The sequence below is a fragment of the Ammodytes marinus genome (assembly GCF_949987685.1).
Source record: "Ammodytes marinus genome assembly, chromosome: 6".
NCBI classification, from domain to species: domain Eukaryota; kingdom Metazoa; phylum Chordata; class Actinopteri; order Uranoscopiformes; family Ammodytidae; genus Ammodytes; species Ammodytes marinus.
The window spans coordinates 26,247,707-26,274,799 of NC_137235.1; the positions used below are offsets into that span (position 1 = coordinate 26,247,707).

Here is a 27,093-nt window from a genome sequence, read left to right on the forward strand (position 1 = left end):
GTGGTGAGTGCACACACTACAATCCAACTGCCATTTAGGCTCACAACCTTTCACAAATCCCCTGCAGTTAATCAGCCATCTCGTAATCCTTTTTTGAAGACAATGAACCCGAGTCTTTGTAATAAGCCTATCAGTAATTCAGTTTTGACTATATTCAAAATGACAGTTAGTTCTTTTTTTTACATACAATCAAGTTGAAAACAATACAAAGGCAATATATTTCAAGTTTTACCCTATCTATTTAACAGTTTTTCGTGAATATACAGGTGAAACTCGAAAAATTTGAATATCGTGCAAAAGTTCATTTATTTCAGTAATTCAACCTAAATGGTGAAACTAATATATTATATAGACTCATTACATTCAAAGTGAGATATTTCAAGCCTTTATTTGTTATAATTGTGATTATTATGGCTTACAGCTTATGAAAACCCCAAATTCAAAATCTCAGAAAATTAGAATATTACATAAAATCAATAAAAAAAGGATTTTAAATACAGAAATGTCGGCCCTCTATAAAGCATAATCATGCATATGTACTAAGTACTTGGTTTGGGCCCCTTTTGCACAAATTATTGCCTAAATGCAGCGTTGCATGGATGCTATCAGCCTGTGGCACTGCTGAGGTGTTATGGAAGCCCAGGTTGCTTTGATAGTGGCCTTCAGCTCGTCTGTATTGTTGGGTCTGGTGTGTATCATCTTCCTCTTGACAATAGTCCATAGTTTCTCTATTGGGTTCAGGTCAGGAGAGTTGTCTGGCCAATCAACACAGTAATACTATGGTCAGTCAACCAGTTACTTGTGGTTTTGGCACTGTGGACAGGGGTTGGGACAGGTGTCAAGTCTCGCTGGAAAAAGTAATTCAGCATCTCCATAAAGCTTGTCAACAGACAGAAGCATGAAGTGCTCTAAAATCTCCTGGTAGACAGCTGTGGTGACTTTGGACTTGATAACACAGTGGACCAACACCATCAGATGACATGGTGCCTCAAATCATCACTGACTGTTGAAACTTGACAGTGGTCTTCAAGCCCCTTGGATTTTGTGCCCCTCCACTCTTCCTAGACTGTGGAACCTTGATTTCCAAATGAAACGCAACATTTAATTTGGATCAGTGATGATTTGAGGTATCATGTCATCTGCTGCTGTTGGTCCACTGTGTTATCAAGTCCAAAGTCACCACAGCCATCTACCAGAAGATTTTAGAGCACTTCATGCTTCTGTCTGTTGACAAGCTTTATGGAGATGACAATTTCCATTTCCAGCTAGACTTGGCACCTGCCCACGGTACCATGAACCACTGGTAACTGGTTGACTGACCATGGTATTACTCTGCATGAATGGCCAGACAACTCTCCTGACCTGAACTCCATAGAGAAACTATGGACTATTGTCAAGAGGAAGATGATACACACCAGACCCAACAATACAGACGAGCTGAAGGCCACATCAAAGCAACCTGGGCTTCCACAACACCTCAGCAGTGCCACAGGCTGATAGCATCCATGCCACGCCGTATGTAGGCAATAATTCATGCAAAAGGGGCCCAAAGCAAGTACTTAGTACATATGCATGATTATACTTTCTAGAGGGCCGACATTTCTGTATTTAAAATCCTTTTTTTATTGATTTTATGTAATATTCAAATTTTCTGAGATTTTGAATTTGGGGTTTTCATAAGCTGTAAGCCATAATAATCACAGTTATAACAAATAAAGGCTTCACATATCTCACTTTGTATGTAATGAGTCTGTATAAGATATCATTTTCACCTATAAAGTTGAATTACTGAAATAAATGAACTTTTGCACGATATTCTAATTTTTCGAGTTTCACCTGTATGCTTATTATGAATTTGATGCCAGCAACACATTGAACAAAAGTTGGGACAGGGGCATTAAAAGATTGGGAAAGCTGTAGAATGTTTAAAAATACCTGTTTGGAATGGAACATTATCATCAATGCATTAAGTATCAACAGTTATCATGCAGCATGTTATAGCCCAGTGGTTCTCAATTATTTTCTGTCATGCCCCCCCCTAGGGGACAGAAATTTTCTCGCCCCCCCCCCCCCCCTAAATTGAAATACTATTGAGAACCTGCTAATATTTATTTATTTATCTGTACAAAACCACTGTATGAGTTTCTGGCATGAGCATTCTGCATACAATCACCTTATTATCAAATTAGATAACAAAAATTAGCTGAGATAACTTCTGCAGCAAAAAAAAAATCAAAGTTCAGTTTATTAGCTCAATTTGTAACATTTAAACAAGACTGCTCAGTCTGTGTGAATCTCAGGACAGAGAAACAAGAGCAAATGATTCACTGAGGTTTGCATTTCATTCAAAACATTTTTAAACTGTAAACATAGTTAAGGACGGTGGTGTTTTTTTATTATTATAGGCCATCTGTGATGCAATAAGCAATAATTCATTAATGTTATTATTAGTCTACTTGCTTGATTTCTTTTTAAATAGCCTACAGAGACACTTGGAGACACATGTGGACATTTATTTACTGCAAATCGCGGCCTTTCGCGCGGATATGACCACAAGCACACAAGCACACATCGCGCTTGCTAGCACAAAAAAAAAAAAAAATGTTGGTCAGTTGGAAATCAAGGCAGCCCGCGCCCCCCCCCCCCCCCCGACAACTCACGGCGGCCCCCACCATTTGAGAAGCACTGTAATATATAGCCTATTAAAATATTATTTTTTTGCTGGCTTAATGAATGATAGTTATTTGTGAGGCCTCAGTTCAATGTCCAAGATAGTTGAATAATCTATGTGATAAGCCTATTCACATCCGAACTGGCCATATGTTGACGTGGTACCCCGCCCCGTGATAACCCCTTCAACTGTCTCTCCTCTGACAGGCGGTTTGAGCGACAGAAGACAACGTCCGCATGCAACCGTTGATGGAGCATCATTGTCCTGCTGCACGGGAGGACTGTGAGTTTTGGATTTTTGGATTAAACCTGCCTGCAAATGACAAGGTAAAGTGGGTTTCAAATGTGAATGGTAGAATATGGCAGGTGTTGGCTAAATGTAAGCTATTGATGCGTGTTTTTAATCGCAAACGGAATTGAGTAAATTCGTCTCGTAGAGCAATAGACCACTTATGGGTTTTATAGGCTACTACACCTATTCATTTAATGATCAAATGCCCACTCGTGTCGTGTTTAATGATACATGTTTTTAAACCACCTTATAATGGCCTAGTTTGTTATTGTGGTGTAGGCTACCACGTTGTGCCATGTAGGCTATACACATGGATTAAGTGAACTAATCGGGATTACAGTGAGCACCGCGTGGTGATAACATGAACATTTTTCACCTAGGCTATAGGTTACAGACAAAGATAAAGAGTTGGATTTTTTCCACTGTGTGTAAAGTCTAAAGGGGAAATAGCCCCTAGTATTGACTCAGTGGTGGGAGGAGTTTAATAAAAACAAAAAAACTCAAAATGATGCTGAAGTGAAAGTAGGCCTACATAAATGTAATATTTTTAAATAGGCCTAATCTAAGGGATTATTAGGCTATTGTTAAAGATACTAATGTGTTAAGGCATTAAACACTAATGTGTGTTACTAGGCTTTAACTACTAGTGTAATGTGTAGGAATGCATCTTAATTTAAACATTATGCAATCCAAGTTCAATCCATATCTGAGTCTGCAAAGAAACGTAAAGTTAATATAGTTGTTAAATAAATATAGCCTAGTGGTGGATTTCCTGCATACACAAGTGGTTTCATTACATGTGTATACATGTACAGCTGATTTTAGAAGGTGACATGTTTGGACCTGTCAAAACTGACTAGTGCCTCTCTGTTTAAGATATAGCAGACACAAGTATTGAATTTAAATGCATTTGAATGTAGAGTTTAATGTTTTGTATTTACAATCCCAATTCCGAAAAAGTCATAGCTATAGGCTACACGGTTGCCCATAAAGTTGGAATAAAATATTTTTTCACCTTCTCATGAAAAGATTGTGATAATGTGAATTTTTCTTGATAGATAAAGTCTATATCTTCTCAAAACTTTATTGATAAATATCATCCAAACATAACACAGTGAAAATTAAACCACAAATGTGTGTATACTTACCAAAAAAAAGATTCTGTTTATTTACATTTTACAAGGTTCCACCTTTTTCAAAATTGCGGTTGTAAATATGTTCCAATCTCCCTGTTCTGTCAGTTATGTTCTACCACAGTCTGGGTAGGCGGGCTATTGAGGGTATGCAAACAAAGGGTATGTAAATAAACAGGCCCACCATAGCCAGCAACTTACCGGTTTACAGTCTGTGTGACCCCCCATTTATTTTTCCAGCGCACACAGTACGGACAGCTATTGGATCGTGAGGAGATATTCACTGATTTTGGCGAGAAGCGACTTCGACAACAAACGTTCTCCAGAATCGCGGACTGCACCTTTAAAGGTGAAATAAATAGGTGAAACATAGAAATAAAGCGCTATATAAATCCAATCCATTATTATTATTATTATTATTAAAGAGACAGGTAGACAGACACTGAAAGAAACAACCGGAATAACTGGAACACCAGGAATTATAAAGACACACACACAACTATCAGGAACTGAACAAGTAGAGAAAGCATAGGAGCTGAGAACAGCACGAGGCCAGTATATTTGGTGTGTTTCTAATAAGTGAATCGGATTCTGACTTGTGAATATGGAGGAATATGAGAGTCCGATGTCATGTGGTTGATGGCTTGAGAATAGCAGGTCTGGGGAGCAACAGGACCTGGGTGATCAGTGAGCTGTGTGAGTACTGGCAAACTGTCAACAATATTGCTGCAGAGATATTGGTTGACATATTTATTTCATTCTTTGATTCTGTTTCACTTCAGTTAAATACTGGATCATCTGTCGTACAGGTGTGGAACAACATGCTGTACCACATTGCTTTTTAGAATACTATTTCTGTAAGGGTTTTGCAATTAAATCAATTACATGTGACACAATGATGCAGTGATTAGTCTTGGTGGTAACCACAGTGTACTGTCAAATGAACGAGTAAACAACAGCTTCCAAACAAGGGTAGATATACAGATGTTACATTATTTACCATACAGAAAACTCAAAGCTCACATGGGCTTATCCGATTTAAATTCTCATACAATTTGGCCAATACCCACGACAGTCTATATTAAACACTTATTGTTAAAAGAAATGTTTTGTCAAAAACTCTATGAAGACCAGATGTTGCTACTGCTGCTGTTCTGTTTGGGCTGTGACAGAGAGACTTTTAAAAGAAAAGAAAAACTCTCTCTCCCTCTCTTACACCTTATTTTTAGGGGGCCAAGCCCGAGTAGGGCTGGGACCGCGTTTTGCAGAGCAACGCGGTTCCCAAGCCCTGCGGGGCAGGGAACCCTATTGTTTTTGTTGGGCCTTTTATTAGGGGGCCAAGCCCGAGTAGGGCTGGGACCGCGTTTTGCAGAGCAACGCGGTTCCCAAGCCCTGCGGGGCAGGGAACCCTATTGATCTTGTAGGGATTATTAGGGGGCCAAGCCCGAGTAGGGCTGGGACCGCGTTTTGCAGAGCAACGCGGTTCCCAAGCCCTGCGGGGCAGGGAACCCTATTGTTCTTGTAGGGATTATTCTTTCTTATTATTATTCTTCCACTCGTAGAACTGGTGCTGCAGCCCAAACCGTAAAGGGTTGGGACATGCCACTTGCATGGCTTATCCAGGTCCGTGCCTGGTACGCAGACAAAAAAATTCAGACATGCCGGCCACTAGGTGGCGCTACAACAGCCGAAAAACACGTTTGGGGCTATAACTCCCACACCGAAAGTCCGACAGTCAAAAACTTTATATCCACATATGCCCACAAGTCAGCTGCATCTTTTGAGATAGACCACGCCCATTTGCGTATATATACATTTTTCGCTACATCGCAAAAACTGTGTCAGTCACCAAAACATACTCCTCCTACAGTTTTCGCCCGATTTGGACGAAACCAAAAGCATTATTCTCTACCGACTCCCACGAGCAAGATTTGGTCAAATAGTTTTTCTACGACCATCGGAAGACCAAACGGTAGCGCTTTAAAGATTCGCAAACATTCCTTAAAAAAAAAAAAAAAGGGGGATTTTCTTGAAACTGAAGGGAGACTATCATGGGGCATACCTGAGTCTATGGCAAAAATATGGGCAAGAAATTCCTATGTGGGCCGGACTTATTAAAAAAAAGAGTTTTTCAATTTTTTTGCCTGTTTTCGCCATTTTCTAAGTCTTTAGGCGGGAAAATTCAAAAAGTGTCTTTACAATGGAGAGGTCGACAATTTGATTTTGCTATAACTCCCCAACCGAACATCGCACATTCAAAAACTTGACATCCACTTCTTCGGTACATTGAGCTGCATATTTCTATCTGACGTAGTTTTGCGAATGTCATCCATAGGGGGCGCCAAAACCACTAAAAGCAAAGAAAACGTGTTTGGGGCTATAACTTCCACACCGAACATCCCACAGTCAAAAACTTTATATTCACAGATGCCCACAAGTCAGCTGTATCTTTTCAGATAGGCCACGCCCATTTCCGTATGGGATTTTTTTTCCCTACATCGCTGTGTCAGTCACCAAAACACATTCCTCCTACAGTTTTTGCCCGATTTGGACGAAACCAAAAGCATTATGCTCTACCGACTCCCACGAGCAAAAGTTGTGTAAATAATTTTTCTACGACCATCAGAAGACCAAGCGGTAGCGCTTTAAAGATTTGCACATTAGCTACCTTGTACCAAACTGCTCCTAAATCCAAAACGATTCATCCTATTAACACCAAACTTCACACATGTGTTTGTCCTATGGTTCTCAGGTTGGTTCTACTTTTTCCTTAAATTGCTCCAAAAGGGGGCGCCAAAAACACACTTGAGCATCTTTCTCTGCGATTTTTTTTGCCTTTTGGTCTATAACTCCCAAACCGAACATCCCACATTCAAAAACTTTACATCCTCGGATTCCGTGAAGCGAGGGGCCGGCGCCGCGGACGACGACGCCCGATCCCGAGTCGCGTGGGAGGCTTGGCCCCCGTTCACAACTGCTTGCAGTTCTAGTTCTTCTTATTATTCTTCTCCACATAAAAGTGGTGCTGCAGCCCAAACCGTAAAGGGTTGGGACATGCCACTTGCAGGGCTCATCCAAGTCCGTACCCCGTACGCAGACAAAAAAATTCAAACATCCCGGCCACTAGGTGGCGCTACAACAAAGGAAAAGGCGTTTTGGGCTATAACTTCCGCACCGAAAGTCCGACAGTCAAAAACTTTATATCCACAGATGCCCACAAGTCAGCTGCATCTTTTGAGATAGGCCACGCCCATTTGCGATAGGATAGATTTTTTGCTACGTCGCAAAAACTGTGTCAGTCACCAAAACATACTCCTCCTACAGTTTTTGCCCGATTTGGACAAAACCAAAAGCATTATACTCTACCAACTCCCACGAGCAAAAGTGGGTCAAATACTTTTTCTACGACCATTGGAAGACCAAACGGTAGCGCTTTAAAGATTCGCGAAAATTCCTTAAAAAAAAAAAAAAGGGGGATTTTCTTGAAACTGAAGGGAGACTATCATGGGGCATACCTGAGCCTATGGAAAAAATATGGGCAAGAAATTCCTTTGTGGGCCGGACTTATTAAAAAAAAGAGTTTTTCAATTTTTTTGCCTGTTTTCGCCATTTCCTAAGTCTTTCGGCGGGAAAATGGGAAAATTCAAAAAAGTGTCTTTACAATGGAGAGGTTGACAATTTGATTTTGCTATAACTCCCCAACCGAACATCGCACATTCAAAAACTTGACATCCATTTGTTTGGTACATTGAGCTGCATCTTTCTATCTAACGTAGTTTTGCGAATGTCATCCATAGGGGGCACCAAAACCGCAAATAGCAAAGAAAACGCGTTTGGGGCTATAACTCCCACACCGAACATCCCACATTCAAAAACTTTACATCCCCGGATTCCGTGAAGCCAGGGGCCGGCGCCGCGGACGACGACGCCCAATCCCGAGTCGCGTGGGAGGCTTGGCCCCCGTTCACAACTGCTTGCAGTTCTAGTTAGGGGGCCAAGCCCGAGTAGGGCTGGGACCGCGTTTTGCAGAGCAACGCGGTTCCCAAGCCCTGCGGGGCAGGGAACCCTATTGTTCTTGTAGGGATTATTCCTATTATTTTTCTCCGCGTAAAAGTTGGGCTGCAGCCCAAACCGTAAAGGGTTGGGACATGCCACTTCCAGGGCATATTCAGGTCCGTACCCCGTACGCAGACAAAAAAATTCAGACATCCCGGCCAGTAGGTGGCGCTACAACAAAGGAAAAGGCGTTTTGGGCTATAACTTCCGCACCGAAAGTCCGACAGTCAAAAACTTTATATCCACAGATGCCCACAAGTCAGCTGCATCTTTTGAGATAGGCCACGCCCATTTGCGATAGGATAGATTTTTTGCTACGTCGCAAAAACTGTGTCAGTCACCAAAACATACTCCTCCTACAGTTTTTGCCCGATTTGGACGAAACCAAAAGCATTATGCTTTACCGACTCCCACGAGCAAAAGTGGGTCAAATAGTTTTTCTAGGACCATTGGAAGACCAAACGGTAGCGCTTTAAAGATTCGCAAAAATTCCTTAAAAAAAAAAAAAAAGGGGATTTTCTTGAAACTGAAGGGAGACTATCATGGGGCATACCTGAGCCTATGGCAAAAATATGGGAAAGAAATTTTTATGTGGGCCGGACTTATTAAAAAAAATAGTTTTTAAATTTTTTTGCCTGTTTTCGCCATTTTCTAAGTCTTTAGGCGGGAAAATGGGAAAATTCAAAAAAGTGTCTTTACAATGGAGAGGTTCACAATTTCATTTTGCTATAACTCCCCAACCGAACATCGCACATTCAAAAACTTGACATCCACTTGTTTGGTACATTGAGCTGCATCTTTCTATCTAACGTAGTTTTAAATGTCATCCATAAGGGGCGCCAAAACCACAAAAAGCAAAGAAAACTTGTTTGGGGCTATAACTTCCACACCGAACATCCCACAGTCAAACACTTTATATCCACAGATGCCCACAAGTCAGCTGCATCTTTTGAGATAGGCCACGCCAATTTGCATATGGGATTTTCTTTCGCTACATCGCAAAAACTGTGTCAGTCACCAAAACACACTCCTCCTACAGTTTTTGTCCGATTTGGACGAAACCAAAAGCATTATGCTCTACCGACTCCCACGAGCAAATGTTGTGTAAAGAATTTTTCTACGACCATCGGAAGACCAAACGGTAGCGCTTTAAAGATTTGCCTATTAGCTACCTTTTACCAAACTGCTCCTAAATCCAAAACGATTTATCCTATTAACACCAAACTTCACACATGTGTTTGTCCTATGGTTCTCAGGCTGGTTCTACTTTTTCCTTAAATTGCTCCAAAAGGGGGCGCCAAAAACACACTTGAGCATCTTTCTCTGCCATTATTTTTGCCTTTTGGTCTATAACTCCCAAACCAAACATCCCACATTCAAAAACTTTACATCCCCGGATTCCGTGAGGCGAGGGGCCGGCGCCGCGGACGACAACGCCCGATCCCGAGTCGCGTGGGAGGCTTGGCCCCCGTTCACAACTGCTCGCAGTTCTAGTTAGGGGGCCAAGCCCGAGTAGGGCTGGGACCGCGTTTTGCAGAGCAACGCGGTTCCCAAGCCCTGCGGGGCAGGGAACCCTATTGATCTTGTAGGGATTATTCTTCTTATTATTCTTCTCCACATAAAAGTGGTGCTGCAGCCCAAACCGTAAAGGGTTGGGACATGCCACTTGCAGGGCTCATCCAAGTCCGTACCCCGTACGCAGACAAAAAAATTCAAACATCCCGGCCACTAGGTGGCGCTACAACAAAGGAAAAGGCGTTTTGGGCTATAACTTCCGCACCGAAACTCCGACAGTCAAAAACTTTATATCCACAGATGCCCACAAGTCAGCTGCATCTTTTGAGATAGGCCACGCCCATTTGCGATAGGATAGATCTTTTTCTACGTCGCAAAAACTGTGTCAGTCACCAAAACATACTCCTCCTACAGTTTTCGCCCGATTTGGACGAAACCAAAAGCATTACGCTCTCCTGACTCCCACGAGCAAAAGTGGGTCAAATGGTTTTTCTACGACCATTGGAAGACCAAACGGTAGCGCTTTAAAGATTTGCGAAAATCCCTTAAAAAAAAAAAAAAGGGGGATTTTCTTGAAACTGAAGGGAGACTATCATGGGGCATACCTGAGCCTATGGAAAAAATATGGGCTAGAAATTTCTATGTGGGCCGGACTTATTAAAAAAAAGAGTTTTTCAATTTTTTGGCCTGTTTTCGCCATTTTCTAAGTCTTTAGGCGGGAAAATGGGAAAATTCAAAAAAGTGTCTTTACAATGGAGAGGATGACAATTTGATTTTGCTATAACTCCCCAACCGAACATCGCACATTCAAAAACTTGACATCCACTTGTTTGGTACATTGAGCTGCATCTTTCTATCCAACGTAGTTTTGCGAATGTCATCCATAGGGGGCGCCAAAACCACAAAAAGCAAAGACAACGCGTTTGGGGCTATAACTCCCACACCGAACATCCCACATTCAAAAACTTTACATCCCCGGATTCCGTGAAGCGAGGGGCCGGCGCCGCGGACGACGACGCCCGATCCCGAGTCGCGTGGGAGGCTTGGCCCCCGTTCACAACTGCTCGCAGTTCTAGTTAGGGGGCCAAGCCCGAGTAGGGCTGGGACCGCGTTTTGCAGAGCAACGCGGTTCCCAAGCCCTGCGGGGCAGGGAACCCTATTGATCTTGTAGGGATTATTCTTCTTATTATTCTTCTCCACATAAAAGTGGTGCTGCAGCCCAAACCGTAAAGGGTTGGGACATGCCACTTGCAGGGCTCATCCAAGTCCGTACCCCGTACGCAGACAAAAAAATTCAAACATCCCGGCCACTAGGTGGCGCTACAACAAAGGAAAAGGCGTTTTGGGCTATAACTTCCGCACCGAAAGTCCGACAGTCAAAAACTTTATATCCACAGATGCCCACAAGTCAGCTGCATCTTTTGAGATAGGCCACGCCCATTTGCGTATATATACATTTTTCGCTACATCGCAAAAACTGTGTCAGTCACCAAAACATACACCTCCTACAGTTTTCACCCGATTTGGACGAAACCAAAAGCATTATGCTCTACCAACTCCCACGAGCAAAAGTTGGTCAAATAATTTCTCTACGACCATCGGAAGACTAAACGGTAGCGCTTTAAAGATTTGCGAAAATCCGTTAAAAAAAAAAAAAAAAGGGATTTTCTTGAAACTCAAGGGAGACTATCATGGGGCATACCTGAGTCTATGGCAAAAATATGGGCAAGAAATTCCTTTCTGGGCGGGACTTATTAAAAAAAAGAGTTTTTCAATTTTTTTGCCTGTTTTCGCCATTTCCTAAGTCTTTCGGCGGGAAAATGGGAAAATTCAAAAAACTGTCTTTACAATGGAGAGGTTCACAATTTAATTTTGCTCATAACTCCCCAACCGAACATCGCACATTCAAAAACTTGACATCCACTTGTTTGGTACATTGAGCTGCATCTTTCTATCTAACGTAGTTTTGCAAATGTCATCCATAGGGGGCGCCAAAACCACAAAAAGCAAAGGAAACGCGTTTGGGGCTATAACTTCCACACCGAACATCCCACATTCAAAATCTTTACTTCCCCGGATTCCGTGAAGCGAGGGGCCGGCGACGCGGACGCGGACGACGACGCCCGATCCCGAGTCGCGTGGGAGGCTTGGCCCCCGTTCACAACTGCTTGCAGTTCTAGTTCTTATTATTATTATTTGGAGTCGTGTAGAAGTGGTGCTGCAGCCCAAACCAGAAAGTGTGAAGACATGCCACTTGTCGGGCTTATCCAGGTCCGTGCCTGGTACGCAGACACAAAAATTCAGACATGCCAACCACTAGGTGGCGCTACAGCAAAGGACAACGCGTTTGGGGCTATAACTTCCACACCGAAAGTCCGACAGTCAAAAACTTTATATCCACAGATGCCCACAAGTCAGCTGCATCTTTTGGGATAGGCCACGCCCATTTGCGTAGAGAAAGATTTTTTGCTACATCGCAAAAACTGTGTCAGTCACCAAAACATACTCCTCCTACAGTTTTTATCTGATTTGGACGAAACCAAAAGCATTATGCTCTACCGACTCCCACGAGCAAAAGTTGGATAAAGAAATTTGCTACGACCATCGGAAGACCAAACGGTAGCGCTTTAAATATTTCTTGATTAGCTACGTTTTACGTAAAAATTTATAAATCCAAAATCATAAGTCGGATCAAGTCCAAATTCTAAACATATGTTGGGGCTACCCTTAATTGCGTTCAATAAAAAAATTGGAGAATTTCGCCATAAGGGGGCGCCATAAACGAGGAAATTTTATATCTGCTAATTGGCCAAAGGAATTTTCTTAAAACTCACGGGAAACCATCAAGGGGCATACCCGAGTCTATATAAAAAATATGGCCAAGAAATAGTAATGTTTAAGGGACTTTTTAATACAATTAGATTTTTTTTTTTTCCGTCAAAGAAAAAAGGCGGGAATGCTAGCATGTCCATTGACATTACATTGTGCAATTAGCTCCGGCCGCCATTTTGTCAAGGCTGACAATCTGCTTTTGCTCATAACTCGCCAACCACACATCGCACATTAAAAAACTTGACATCCACTTATTTGGTACATTGAGCTGCATCTTTCTATGCAACGCAGTTTTGCGAATGTCATCCATAGGGGGCGCCAAAACCACAAAACGCAAATAAAACGCGTTTGGGGCTATAACTTCCACACCAAAAGTCTGACAGTCAAAAACTTTACATCCACAGATGCCCACAAGTCAGCTGCATCTTTTCAGATAGGCCACGCCCATTTGCGTATGGGATTTTTTTTCGCTACATCGCAAAAACTGTGTCAGTCACCAAAACACACACCTCCTACAGTTTTTGCCCGATTTGGACGAAACCAAAAGCATTATGCTCTATGGACTCCCACGAACAAAAGTTGACTAAATAATTTCTCGACGACCACCGGCAGACCAAACGCTAGTGCTTCAAACATTAATGTAGTCAATTTTCTTAAACAAGGCCTAGCAGATCTTGGTGGTTTTGCCTGCAAAGCTCACAATGACAAAGTCCATCATCATCTTTCTGGCCATCTGAACTCTCATCAGTGGTGTTGTTAAGTGGAATGGAGATGTCTGTCTCTTCTGAGCTACTGTAGACAATCACTTTCTTTTTGGTGACCAGCGTATACAGCCATGCCAATGGTACTACTCTCACAAATGTACTTTGCACTAGCTGCTCTGCCCTTGTAGAATCAACTGCCACCTGACAAATGTGATTCCCCTTCCATTTTTGCCTTTAAATCAAGGCTAAAAACCCATAGGTACACCCTGGCCTTTTCCCTCCTTTAACTATCTTACCTTGGCACTACTATTCCATTTTTGCCTTTAAATCAAGGCTAAAAACCCATATGTACACCCTGGCCTTTTCCCTCCTTTAACTATCTTACCTTGGCACTACTATCTTTGTATATATTTGGATGTCTAGGCTTTGTCTTTTATTTTGGTTATTGTTATTTTACCTTATTTTTTAACCTACTGAAAGCACTATGTACATCACTTTGGACAGTGCAAACTGTTATACGTGCTAACTGTTATGTGTTTTTAAAGATACATTTCACTTAAGTGCAAACTGTTATGTGCTTTTAAAGATACATTTTACTTACTTTCTTATTTATAACTCACCCCAGGAAATCTGGCACAAATCACCCCAACCCCAGAACTTTTGATAATAAGCATGATGCAGCAGTTAAAGGCTGACATTGTGCTAACTATATAGACACAAAGTGTATCATACTAAATCACTGAAACATGTGTCAAATGTTTTCTACCATGTCTATCATTTTTCAGACACAATAATCACCACCGGAAGACCAAACGCCAGTGCTTCAAACATTAATATAGTCAATTTTCTTAAAGAAGGTCTAGCAGATCTTGGTGGTTTTGCCTGCAAAGCTCACAATGACTAAGACACCATCATCATCTTTCTGGCCATCTGAACTCTTGTCAGTGGTGCTGTTAAGTGGAATGGAGATGTCTGTCTCTTCTGAGCTACTGTAGACGATCACTTTCTTTTTGGTGACCAGCGTATACAGCCATGCCAATGATACTACTCTCAGAAACGTACTTTGCACTAGCTGCTCTGCCCTTGTAGAATCAACTGCCACATGACAAATGTGATTCCCCTTCCATTTTTGCCTTTAAATCAAGGCTCAAAACCCATGTGTACACCCTGGCCTTTTCTCTTCATTAACAATCTTACCTTGGCACTACTATCTTTGTTTATATTTGGATGTATAGGCTTTGTCTTTTATTTTGGTTTTTGTTATTTTACCTTATTTTTTAACCTACTGAATGCACTATGTATGTGTCAAATGGTTTTCAACATGTCTATCATTTCTCAAACACAATAATCAAAACACCTGGATCATGGCAATTTTACTTTGAAAGGCAAAAACAAACCATGAGTTAAATGGATGGCTCTTCTTAAATACAGTATATGGTCACATTTCCAATTTATTCTACGGTTTCCTAGAAACCACTATATATATTTCTTTTTCATACAGAGTTTTGATGTATTTGTTTCATTAGTTTTGTTTGTTGGGGTTTAATTTAAAAAAACAATGTTCAAAACACACACAGTGCTCAATAAAGTTCATTTGAATTGAACTGTAGTGAGCCTACATATTTATTTAATATTTTAACAGTGTAAGTAAATTAACCAAATTGTGGTGAAAAAAGAAGACAAATGTCTTAGGGTTCCCAATTTGTTTTTGAAAATATAGCTTCTTATTTGAAGTAGTATTATTATTTTTTTATTTTATTTTACTTTATTTTTTGAAGCGAGGGTGTCAATTATACCACACTCCTTACCAGTAGATGGCGGTAATGCATCTAAAAGTTGTTTGCCAACCGCCAAAAAACACTATACAAGAAGAAGAAGGAGAACGTCACTTCCTGTCCAACCGGAAGTGACGTGCCGGCACTATATAGACCCCGGGAAGTCTTTTTCAAACTGATTTTGTGTTTGCCCCGGTAAATGCAAAGTCTGACTAGAGAGAGAGAGAGAGAGAGAGAAAGAGAGACACAGACTAAACTAACACACAAAAAGGATTATTTTCGAGACAAGAAGGAGGACGGAGATATCTGTATCTCACAGCTTGTTTTCTAGACAGCAGCGACCTCATTTCGGAACGGTAAGACAAGTTGATACTGATAGCGTCTGTGGTTGTATGCTATGCTAGCAGCTCACGTGTGTTAGGCCTTTCACACCGCCGCAAAATCGGCGCTAGTTCGGAGTTAGAGACAGTGTTTTTGTTTCACACCGATAGAGAGCCTGCTCCGGGCCGTAAAACCCGGTGCAACTCATACTACAGCATTGAGCAGGGTTTGAGGTATGAACAGCGGCCGGGGGAGGAATTATCTTGACCAACCAGACCATCTCAAACCTCATGCCCGCCATATTTAAAAACACCGCTACTACCAGAAGTAAACATAACATAATTACCGAACGTAGCTATCAAATTGACCGGCGAGAATACGCTGTATGGGTCCTGTTTGGTTAAGAAAGCAAAGCGAGAGCCAGCACATGTAAAAATAACACGTATTCGCCGCGGTTGTTGTGCTTAAAGATAGAGGTAGCTTTAGCGTTAGCCACAAGAGCAGCGACGTACACACACAGTTACAGTGACGTCATGACGTTGCTCTCTTACCGGGTCCATACTCTCTCCGGTGGCGTGTGTGTGTGTGTTTGTGAACAGGCCCCGCTAGCTTCAATGCTAACTAACAATGCATTGTCAATGCTGCCGCGATTAGCATCGCCGAATTTAAGCTACAAATAAACATTCAGAAATTAAACAAACATACTTGCTATGCCACAAAAGTGATTTAGATCATTTAAGCATAAATACTCAGCGACTGAGACTGTCAGGGCAAGACCGAGGAGAATTAACTGACGTGTGTGTGTTGTTTTCATGATGTTAGCGGCTCACATGTCTGTGTGTGTGTGTATGTCTTTGTGTGTGTGTGTGTGTGTGTGTGTGTGTGTGGCTTTTTTAACCACTTTGGCAACTTAGCTATGTATGTTTTTATCTAGAGGTGGGATATATATATAGGCCTATATGTGTTGTGTGTATGCTGGCTTCTGTAGCTTCAGAGTTTCACTGCTGGGTTCAATAAAGTATAGTTTTTCTTATTCTATCTTAGCTTTTCCCACACTATTTTTTGCTGTTCTGTTATTTAAGAATAGCCATATCTGTGTGTGTATCTATGTCACGTGCTCCCTAATCAATACACTGGTCTCTCCTGATGTGTCAAAGTCACTGGCTTTTTTTTAATGCAAATTGAGCTTGGTGCTTGGTTGAGGACACATTTTAAGAACGTATGGTTATATTATTATAATGAAGTAATGCAGTCATTTGCTATACATTCTAGATGCCTCGGCTTAAGAGAGCAAGGCGCTCTGAGGCCTCGAAGAAGATGTGGATTGCTCGCCAAGTCGATGAAGTTCTACATGTGGAGTCGAAGGCTTTTGTTCCAAGTAAGTAATAGAGTGAAATGTATGCACTGTTTTTTTTTCCTATTTCATGATTTGTAACCTTTTTTTCCCAGCTTCTCTGGTATGCAAGTTTACAGTTTGTAAATATTTTTTAATTGTTCCTTTTGTGTGAAATTTGTTTTAATCGTAGCTCGTGGAACTGGCCGACGGCATGCTGTGAAGCGATGGCCGGCTTCCCTCTTCACCACGAAATGCCATAAGTTGATTTTACCAGCTGAGTCGTTGGACAAAAAGGTAATACTGTTGTACATTTTTTTTTTAAATAAAATATTAGATTTTTGTTGGTTTTTATTTAATGTTAATGTCTAAATTTCTATTTTGTTGTAGGTTGTCCTTGTTATTGGGGATAGCCATCTGCGGGCTATTGCAGATGGCTTTGTGACGATCCCTGAGGGACGGCTGTCCTTCGGAATCATGTCCACTCCGGGAGGCGCTGCATCAGAGCTGAGAACTGAGCTCCTGAATGCGGAAATCCCAATCATCCCTGATCTTGTCTGCGTGCTCGCCCCTTCGAACAACATCACCGCGACTCCAAGCATTGACACTGCAGGCGAGGACTTCAACCGGCTCCTGAGAACAGTCTGCGATCGTTTTCCTAAGGTAGTTTTTCTGTTGCATGTATATTATTTTGGTGTATGTTACTTTTTTATGTAATACAGAATAACGTTTATTTCATGACAGACTACTTAAGAAAAACTTATAGTGTGTAATCAAAAACCATTGTGCTTTTCAGGTGTTCGTCTTAGACTTCCCACCGCGTATTGCCAGTGAGCAGGCCCCCCAGGAATTCCTGAGGCAGCGATTTCACCAAGTGGCAACCAAACATGGTATGTTAAAATTCTAAAGTCACCTTTACCATCATGCGTAATATAGAAAAGGTTTTAATAATTGTTTTATGCAGGTGTCAAGTACTGCCACACTGCGAAACATTTCCCGCTGGACTCCCATGGCTTGTGGAGTCGAGATGGCGTAAGTAGATTTGTTATAACTAATGGCAAATGTTACAAATTCATCCAGTCATTTCTTCATAACAAAACAGTTTATCTAAAAAATTAAATATCCCTTTGTTTTTCTCATTTTCAAAGATTCACCTGAGTGACGACCAGGGTATGCCGATCTTTGTGCAGTTACTGTGGAAATTCTGCTATCAGCAGCTGGAGGCAGACACGCCCCCACCCGTTACACCCCCGCTTGTGATTCCTCCCAGGTCTCCCCGGCCGGAGAGATCATTCACAACCACCCTGGTTGTGAAGGGAGAAGTGGCTCGTCCTCCTCTTGACCCGTTCAAAGAGACAGTAGTTGGACGACGCGGCAAGGTGAGAATTATACACTTTGATGCGTTTTAATCTTTACTCATTGTACTGTATTGTATTGAAAGGCTACACTTATTGAACACATATTTCTCCCTATGTTTTTATTACAGCGAAGCCAGCCTGAAAATTGGGAACCGTTTCAGGACTGGAGCACACCTGACAGGAGAGTCCTTCCACAGGAGGTTTGTACACTTGTTTTATAGCTGGAAGAAGGTTAAAGTATAAGGAGTACATTCGTCGTTTCATGTAATATACTTTGACTACAAGACAAGATCAATTATCAATGCCCCTTTTTTTGCCTTTCATTTTATTAGGTTTTGTCACCCCCGGTGGTTCTTAAGGACTGCTCTGTCGTACTGAACCCTGTACTCTTCAGTATGGAAAAGTTGGCTGCCATGGATGAGAAGTTCCCTTCCGACCTGGACAGCCTTGTGTATTTTGCCGTAGGGGACAGCAGTGGAAAGGTGATTTTAATATCATCTGTTGTTGAATGTATACATGTTTTAAAGGTGCCTGTAATCTCATATGACACGCTCATTTGTTCTATCTCATTAAATGTTATGCTTTCTTTACTCTTCCTTATAATAGAAACGGAAGGTGGCACCTCGGAGCACACCTGCGCTCTCCAAAGTACGGCGGGCAAAGGTTGTGCGTCCCCGTCGTGTGCCATCCACTCTGTCATCACAGTTGAACCGACCTCAGGGTGACGACCAGTCTCTGAGTGCTGAAGAGTGGCCGACTCTTTTGGAGGTTTGTGACGATTGTAAAATAATGTGAATGAAATGTATCCTTCCATACATTGGTATATTGAGCGACAGGTTATTTCCTGGTACAAAATACGGCTGTGGTGGTAGATGTTTTTTGACAAGTAGATTAGATTTGTTTCACAATGCATAGAGTGTGAGGTTGGTAATTTTTCCGTGGTAAAGCTATTTGTTTAACAATACTCTTATTATGAATTATTTTCTTCAATGCTTTAATTTGTATTACTATCTAGGTTATGCTTCCCCGTCGTGTGCCATCCGCGAGCAGTGTTTTCACTCGTAAGAACAAGGTAATTTGGATACACAACACACACACATCCATCATTTGCTTGCACAGATACAATTTAAAGGGTGCAGTATGCATCAATACTATCATTCATTTTTTTATGTTAATTTTTCATCTAGTTGGTTGCAATGGATGACGTTGTTCCTTCCGGCCTTGCAAGCCCTGTGATATCAAACGTTGGGAACGGCAGTACAAAGGTAATTTGTGTGATTTTAATATTAACTGTTGGTGATGCCTAGATATATTCTTAGTGCCTGTAATCTTGAATGGCATGCAATAAGATGTTAAAGATAATAACATTGATTATAATTGTCATATCTCAAAATGTTCGTTTTACAATGTATTTTCTCTTCCTTATTATAGAAACGGAAGGTAGCACATGAGACACCTGTTGTCTCTGAAAGACGGCGGGCAACACCTGAGGTTTGTAATTGTTCAGTTATTTATGTAGTTGTTTTTTGGTAGAAACACAGGAACATTTCACTAGAGAGTCCAACTTTCTGTGCATACTAGGTTTTCTTTTGCTAATGATATAATTATTGTGCAGGCATTGACAATCCCAGCAACTGAGAAACCTTCAAAGCTGGTGCCTCCGCCCCGTCATGTGCAAGCTGCCGATCCCACGTTCCTGGAGAGCAGTGTTTTCATGCATACAAGCAAGGTAATTTGCATAAACACTTGTGACGTGCTTGCACGCATTCAGTTTTTAGCGTGCAGTATTGATCAATACTACCATCCATGTTGTACTATAGCATTTGTTTCAGTTTAGATTTAAAAAAAATTGCAACTTGATATGCCATTGGAGGAAATCTTACTGTGCCACAGGCAAAGACGAACTATATTAAAGGAACGATTAGGAATAGAGCAATGGATCACACAAGAATACAATAAAGATAGGTTTCAAAGTTTGCCTAACAAATACTATTTACGTTAAAAAACATCATGTTTGCATGCACGTATTTTTGTGGTATGGAAATTCGGGTAAAAGATGGAGCATATTATTTATCTGTGTTATGTTATGTTATATATGTTGTTTACTGATTACAATGTTTTATCTTCACATGTTTTTACTCTGTCATTACAGTTGAACCGACCTCAGGGGGACGACCAGTCTCTGAGTGATGAGGAGTGGCCGGTTATTCAAAAGGAGGTAAATAATTGTAAAAAAAAATGTGAGATAAAAAACCGCCACCAAAATTAATATGGATATGTTTCAATTCTAAGTGCCCTTTTTATGAATGGCTTGCATGATCCCAATGTAAACTATTGGTTAAGGCCTTCGTTTACTGAACTTGACTATTAAGGAAACCACCAAAGCTCATTCTCCTCATTGTCTGTTTTGTTTCCAGGAGTGGAAAGAGTGTGATGTTGCCCCTGCCAGGCCTCCTACAACAGGTCACGTGAGTTTTGACAACCCCGGGTGTATTAAAGGATCGTTTGATCAGAGCGATGAAAGATTCGGAATAAATGCAGGAAAGCAGTGTGCCACAAATAGTATTGCAGCAATCATGTCCAATGTCACAAAAAGCGTTTTCACATGGAAAAAAAAACAAGTTAATCAAGTATTAAAAAAAGGAGATGGGTTGTACACAACTATGTTAGCAGAAAACTCTATCAGTTCAGCCAACACCACTGGCTATATTTTCATTGACGAGCTACCCAGACAGTGCGTATTAAACCGAAAACAATTCAGTTTGGAATATTTCGATGTTATCCCTGGAGATATTGATGTTACACAATATGACCCTACTTTAGATCAAATGGCCATGCCTTTGCAGGATGCTATTGGGGTGGCACTGTCACAAGCAGACGCAGCGTTGCTTAATTTAAAACACAACATATGCGCAATTTTCAGGCAAGGTCAAACCAATTTCGCAGTCTTTGATCCACATGCACGCAGTACCTGGGGATCGATTGCACCGGATGGAACCAGCATAGTAGCACGCTATAATAGTTATCCAGAGTTACAAAACCATATCAACAACCTCGTCAACTCCTTATACGCAGATGATCCAAATGCCCCAAACAAATCTTTCGAAGTCACAGCTGTGAAAGCTGTTCAAGTAAACGCGTCGTTATCCGCTTCTACACATGACACGAGTGTTGATACCGACAGTGACTCGGATGTTTCTCTAACTGCCGTAACAAATAATACTAATCTCGCAGTAAACACGTCTACTTCCCCTGTCAGTGAGGAAACTGTAGCCGACACTTCTACACGTGACACTACTGTTGACAGTGACTCAGATGTCTGCCTAATTTCTGTAATGGATAAAACTAATTTCGCAGTAACCGCGTCTATTTCCCCTGTCACTGTGGAGCCTGTAGTCGACACTTCCACATGTGACACTAATGTAAACACCGACGATTCAGATGTTTGTTTACTTTCTGTAACAGATAGACCTAATATCACATTCAAAGGATTGACATTAGGCGAAAAAAACAGAATCTGCACTAAACTTAATATCGTACCTAGTTTAGATAAAAATATTGTTGTACAAACCTTTCTAATGGAACAGCCCCAACCATGCAAAACCACACACATAGAAGGCGATGGCAATTGCTTCTTTCGCTCTCTTTCGTCGATATTTAGTGGTATAGAAAATAATCACAAGGCCTTTAGAAAGGCTGCAGTCAAGCAAATACAAAATAATCCACGTATTTACAGTACTTGTCTGAGAGAACAATCTTTATCTGTTGAACAATATCTCAGGGACTCAAAAATGAAATATGTTGGATCATGGGCAACCGAGGTTGAAATTCAAGCTTCGGCAGATTTTCTCTGTGTCGATATTTACACATTTAGTGAACAGAAATGGATAAAGTTTAGGGCAAACATTGGAGATAATCTAAGAAAAGGAATATATCTAAATCACTGCAATGAAATTCATTATGAACCAATTGCATGTGTCAAAGAAATAAACTGTCTTACATGTGTTAGTTTGACTAGCTTTAATCAAATGCATCATGCAATGTCGAAAAGTGTAATTACACCACGCAAATGTACTGATAAGGTCAAAGGACAAAGACATAAAAGATATGCAGAGGATACTGAATTTAGGCAAGCCAAACTGTTAAAATCCAAGCACAGATATAATACTGACAGTGAATATAATGCCAAAAGGAAAGCAAGTAGTGTTCAAATGTACGCCTCAGATGAACAGTTTCAAGCTAAAGTTAAATCAAGTAGTGTTCAAAAGTACGCCTCAGATGAACAGTTTCAAGCTAAAGTTAAAGCAAGTAGTGTTCAAAAGTACGCCTCGGATGAACAGTTTCAAGCTCAAGTTAAAACAAGTAGTATTCAAAAGTACGCCTCGGATGAACAGTTTCAAGATAAAGTTAAAGCAAGTAGTGCTCAAAAGTACGCCTCAGATGAACTGTATAAAGCCAAAAAGAAAGCAAGTAGTGTTCAAAAGTATGCAGACAATCCTGATCATCGTGCTAGTGTCTTAAACTACAATGTAAGCAAACAATCTGAAATAAAATTACAAAAGCAAAACATAGACTTTGTTATCGAGCAGTTCCAAGAAAAGGTCAAACATGGCCCAGAATACATTTGCAGTGTCTGCCATAGATTATTGTTTGCAAATCAAGTTATTCACTGTCAACAATCTAAATACTCAGATAAGAGTTCAGGTGTTGGTGCACTAGCAGAAAAATGCATCACATCTAAGTACCTCCACCAATGCAATGATACTTGTGATAAACACTGCAAAGTAAAGCACTCAATTGCGGGCAAACTGTGGATTTGCCATAATTGCGACGGTAAAATCCGGAAAGGAACAGTTCCTCAAGAGAGTGTAGCTAATAACATGGGGTTAGATCCTATTCCCGAGGAGCTTCGCAGACTAAACTCCTTAGAACAACATTTGGTTGCCCGTAATATTCCTTTTATGCGGCTATTACCCCTCCCGAAAGGCGCTCAACACGGCGTAAGTGGAGCCGTAACTTGCGTCCCTTCAAACTGCGAGTCAATTACCTCGGTTCTTCCTCGGTTAGAGAGTCAAGATCTAATGCTCCCCATCAAATTAAAAAGAAAATTAACATACAAGGGCCACTACGAGTACCAGTATGTGAAAACGCAAAATATCCATCAAGCATTAGAAAATTTAATATCCAACAATAAATGGTATGAAGATGTGCACATTAATACTGTTTGGACAAACCCCCTAGAGAAGGATAAATGCATTCCCGGGGTTAGTAACATAGCCACAGATACAATCAAATCGGACCATATTAAAGAAATAGCTACAACGAAAGACAATGCTGATGAGGTAAAAGACGGTGATGTAGATGATCACATGTATGTTGGCCAGCAGTATGGAGTTCACTTGGACACCTGTCTTCAGCCCATAGATATAGCACAGGAAGTTTTGGATCAGCATTTCGACAGTGTTTTGTCAGTGGCTCCTGCACAAGGTAACAGTCCCATTAGGTTGCTGACAGATACTAGCAATGAGGCAAAGTGTTTCCCTGTTCTTTTCCCAAAGGGGACTGGGACTTTCCATGAAGATAGGCCACACAGACTGACGCTAAGTAGATATCTAAATACAAGGATACTTAATGCGGATGGTAGATTTAGCAGCAATTTAGATTATATATTTTATGCCCAGTACTTGTCTGAGGTCCATCAAGTAGTATCAAATGTATCTATAGCATTGCGTAAAGGCCATCAAGGAGGGGAAAACATTAAAATTACATCTGCCGATCTTTCAAACACGGACTTTGTTAAAAATCTTTTAAAATGCGACATGGGTTACAAATTTTTAAAACCAATCAGGGGTACACCAGTTTTTTGGTCAGCTTGTCAAAAAAATGTAATGGCTACCGTGCGTCAATTAGGTGTCGCTACATGGTTCTGTTCATTTTCATCTGCAGATTTACGCTGGACAGAACTAATGGAGGTTTTTGTAAAATCACAAAACATAAAAGCCAATGTAAAAGACCTAGATTGGTCTCAAAAATGCAGTTTGCTAAAATCAAATCCCGTTACCGCCGCAAGGATGTTTGATCGAAGGTTCCGCTGTTTCTTAAAAGAGGTTCTCATGTCCCCGGCCAACCCGATTGGTAAAATCGTCGATTACTTTTATCGCGTCGAGTTCCAGCAAAGAGGCTCTCCCCATACACATTGTCTGTTCTGGGTTGAGAATGCCCCTAAAATAGGCATAAATACCGACCAAGAAGTCATAGACTTTGTTGATAAATACGTCACTTGTAGCCTTCCCCCTGAAACCGATCCAATGTTTGAGGTAGTTTCCAGTGTGCAAAAACATAGTTCCAAACATACTAAATCTTGTAAGAAGAGAGGCACACTGTGCAGGTTTAATTTCCCACGTCCTCCTAGCAACGAGACATTCATTTGCAAAACTAAAACCGAGCAAAAGCACGAAGAAACTAAAGAAGAAAAAACAAAGGCAGAAGCTGATAAACGTAAGGCAAAAGCTGTGTTAGAACGAGTTAAAGAAGCGCTTTCAAATACAGAACTTACATTTGACACTGTAGATCAACTGTTTGATCATGTCGGAATCAATCAGCAAACATTTGAGACAGCCTACCGATTAACCACAAATAAAAATAGTGTTGTGCTGAAAAGAAAAGCCTCGGACGTTTACATAAACCAATATAACAAAGACCTTTTGCGCTGTTGGAACGCCAACCTGGATATCCAATTTGTTTGTGATGCGTTTGCATGCGTAGTGTATATAATATCGTACATTTCTAAAGCTGAACGGGAAATGGGGTTATTGTTGAAACATACCCAAAACGAAATAAATACCCACGGAAATATAGAAGCAAAACAGGCACTCAAAAAATTGGGAAGCGTCTTCCTCCATAACAGAGAAATATCCGCGCAGGAAAGTGTATATAGGGTTACAAACATGAGACTGCAAGAAGGCTCAAGAAAAGTTACTTTCATTCCTACTGGCGATAATATTACCCGCATGAGTCTACCTCTCAATCTCATCCAACAAAAATCACAACAAGGAGGCACGTCACAAAGTGAAATCTGGATGACAAATATAATCGATAAATACCAAAATAGGCCCAAGTGCGCTGAATTTCATGACATCTGTATAGCTACATTTGCGTCAAAGTACAGGGACGTATACGGAATTGAGAAGTCAAGCAGTGGTTCCATCAAATTAAACAACAATAGCGGTTTTGTTAAAGCGAGGACAAGGACAGATGTCGCAGTTGTTAGGTACGCTCGTTTTTCAGAAATCAAAAACTCTGAAAAGCACTACCAAAGCTTGATGCAACTGTTTTTGCCACATTACTCTCCCGATCAGTTGAAGCCAAATCAGTACAACAGTTTTGAAGAGTTTTATAGAACTGGTAGTATCACCAATATTGACCATGACACCCTTTCGGTTAAAGAAGTTATTGACTTGAACAGATCACAATTTGAGTTTCAAGCAAAGGAGTTGGACAGATGTCAAGAAGTTATAGAGCAAATTGGTACTCAAGAAGACGCGTGGGCAGATCTTTGTCCTGAAACAGAATTGGAGCGCGATGAAAGTTTAGACGAAATAGCTGCCGCCAATCGACCATCTGCTGATGAGAGGGAAGACATTCCTGACTTACAATCAGACCCAGCTAGTAAAGTTTCAATTGAATTTGCAGCACTAAGAATTCCCCGATCTCAGGCTTTAAACATCATGCGCACATTAAATGACCAACAGGTTCAAATATTTTACAAAGTACGACAGTGGTGCCTCGATAAAGTTAATGGGAAAAATCCTGCCCCATTTCGCGTATTTATTTCAGGAGGAGCAGGCACAGGCAAATCGCATTTAATCAAAGCTATGTATTACGAGGCATGCAGACTGTTGGCAAGAATGTCAAGCAATCCAGATGATACACATGTTTTACTCACAGCACCTACTGGTGTAGCAGCATACAATATTAATGCGAGTACAATACACAACAGCTTCGCTATCGGCATTAACGTTTCCTTGCCATACCAACCTCTGCGGGAGGAAAAAATTAATACATTGCGCGCCAAACTCAAAGACTTGCATATCTTAATAATTGATGAGGTTTCAATGGTTGACCATAAAATTTTAACTTATGTCCATGGCAGACTTCGGCAAATCAAGCAGTGTGGAGATTTCTCCGCATTTGGTAATGTCTCCATTATTGCCGTGGGGGACTTTTACCAGCTACCACCAGTTAAAGGAACACCTCTTTATAAGGAGCAGGCGGTGACTGACCTTTGGGATAACAATTTCAAATACGTTGAGTTAACCGAAATAATGCGTCAAAAAGACAGAGCCTTCGCCGAGACACTAAATCGACTTAGAAAACATAAAAGAGGGGAAAAACTTAATGTGCAGGATGAGGCCTTAATTAAACAACGTGAGACAGGCACGGGCGAATTCACAGAGGACCTTCACATTTTTGCAACAAACAGTGCAGTAGAAATTCACAATATAAATATGTTGCACAAAATAGGCTCAGATATTGTTGAAATACAGGCTCAAGACTTCCAGAAAAATCCTCATACAGGACAACTTACCAAAACAAGTGCACATACTTTAGATAGAGCATCATACTTAAGTAGACTACTAAGTGTGGGTCCTAAGGCTCGTGTTATGCTCATCAAAAACATAGATGTTTCCGACGGTCTTGTTAACGGAGTGTTTGGCACGGTTTGTAAAATCACACTTGATGGAAACAGCTCCTTTCCTAAAAACATTTATGTCAAATTTGACGATGACAAAATAGGCCGACAAGCTAGAGTAAAATGTCCATGTTCAGTGCCAGAACTTAAAAATGCAACTCCAATATTTGCTGAGGAAGATAAAGTAACAAACGGTGGCGTTAGACGTCAATTTCCACTACGCCTAGCCTGGGCTTGCACTATACATAAAGTACAGGGTTTGACTTTAGATAAAGCGGTAGTGTCCTTTAAAAAAATCTTCTCAGCAGGCCAAGCATATGTGGCCCTAAGTCGAGTAACCTCCTTAGAAAATCTTATTATTTCAGATTTTAAAGCCACTGCGATATATTCGAGAGAGGAAATTAAAGACTCA

General features: G+C 41.0%; 1 protein-coding gene across 2 annotated transcripts in view; it reads left to right on the top strand.

Moving 5' to 3' along the window:
* Positions 1 to 2,909: 2,909 nt before the first annotated feature.
* Positions 2,910 to 27,093, top strand: part of LOC307251634 (equilibrative nucleobase transporter 1-like) — a 39,118-nt gene continuing 14,934 nt past the window's right edge. Inside the window, exon 1 of one of the 2 annotated variants that reach the window (XM_080029013.1) lies at positions 2,910 to 2,997. The gene's annotated coding sequence lies outside the window, so the exon portion shown is untranslated. Of the gene's footprint in view, positions 2,998 to 4,663; positions 4,792 to 27,093 lie in introns of those variants that run through there. The other variant, XM_080029012.1, reaches the window with a different exon arrangement.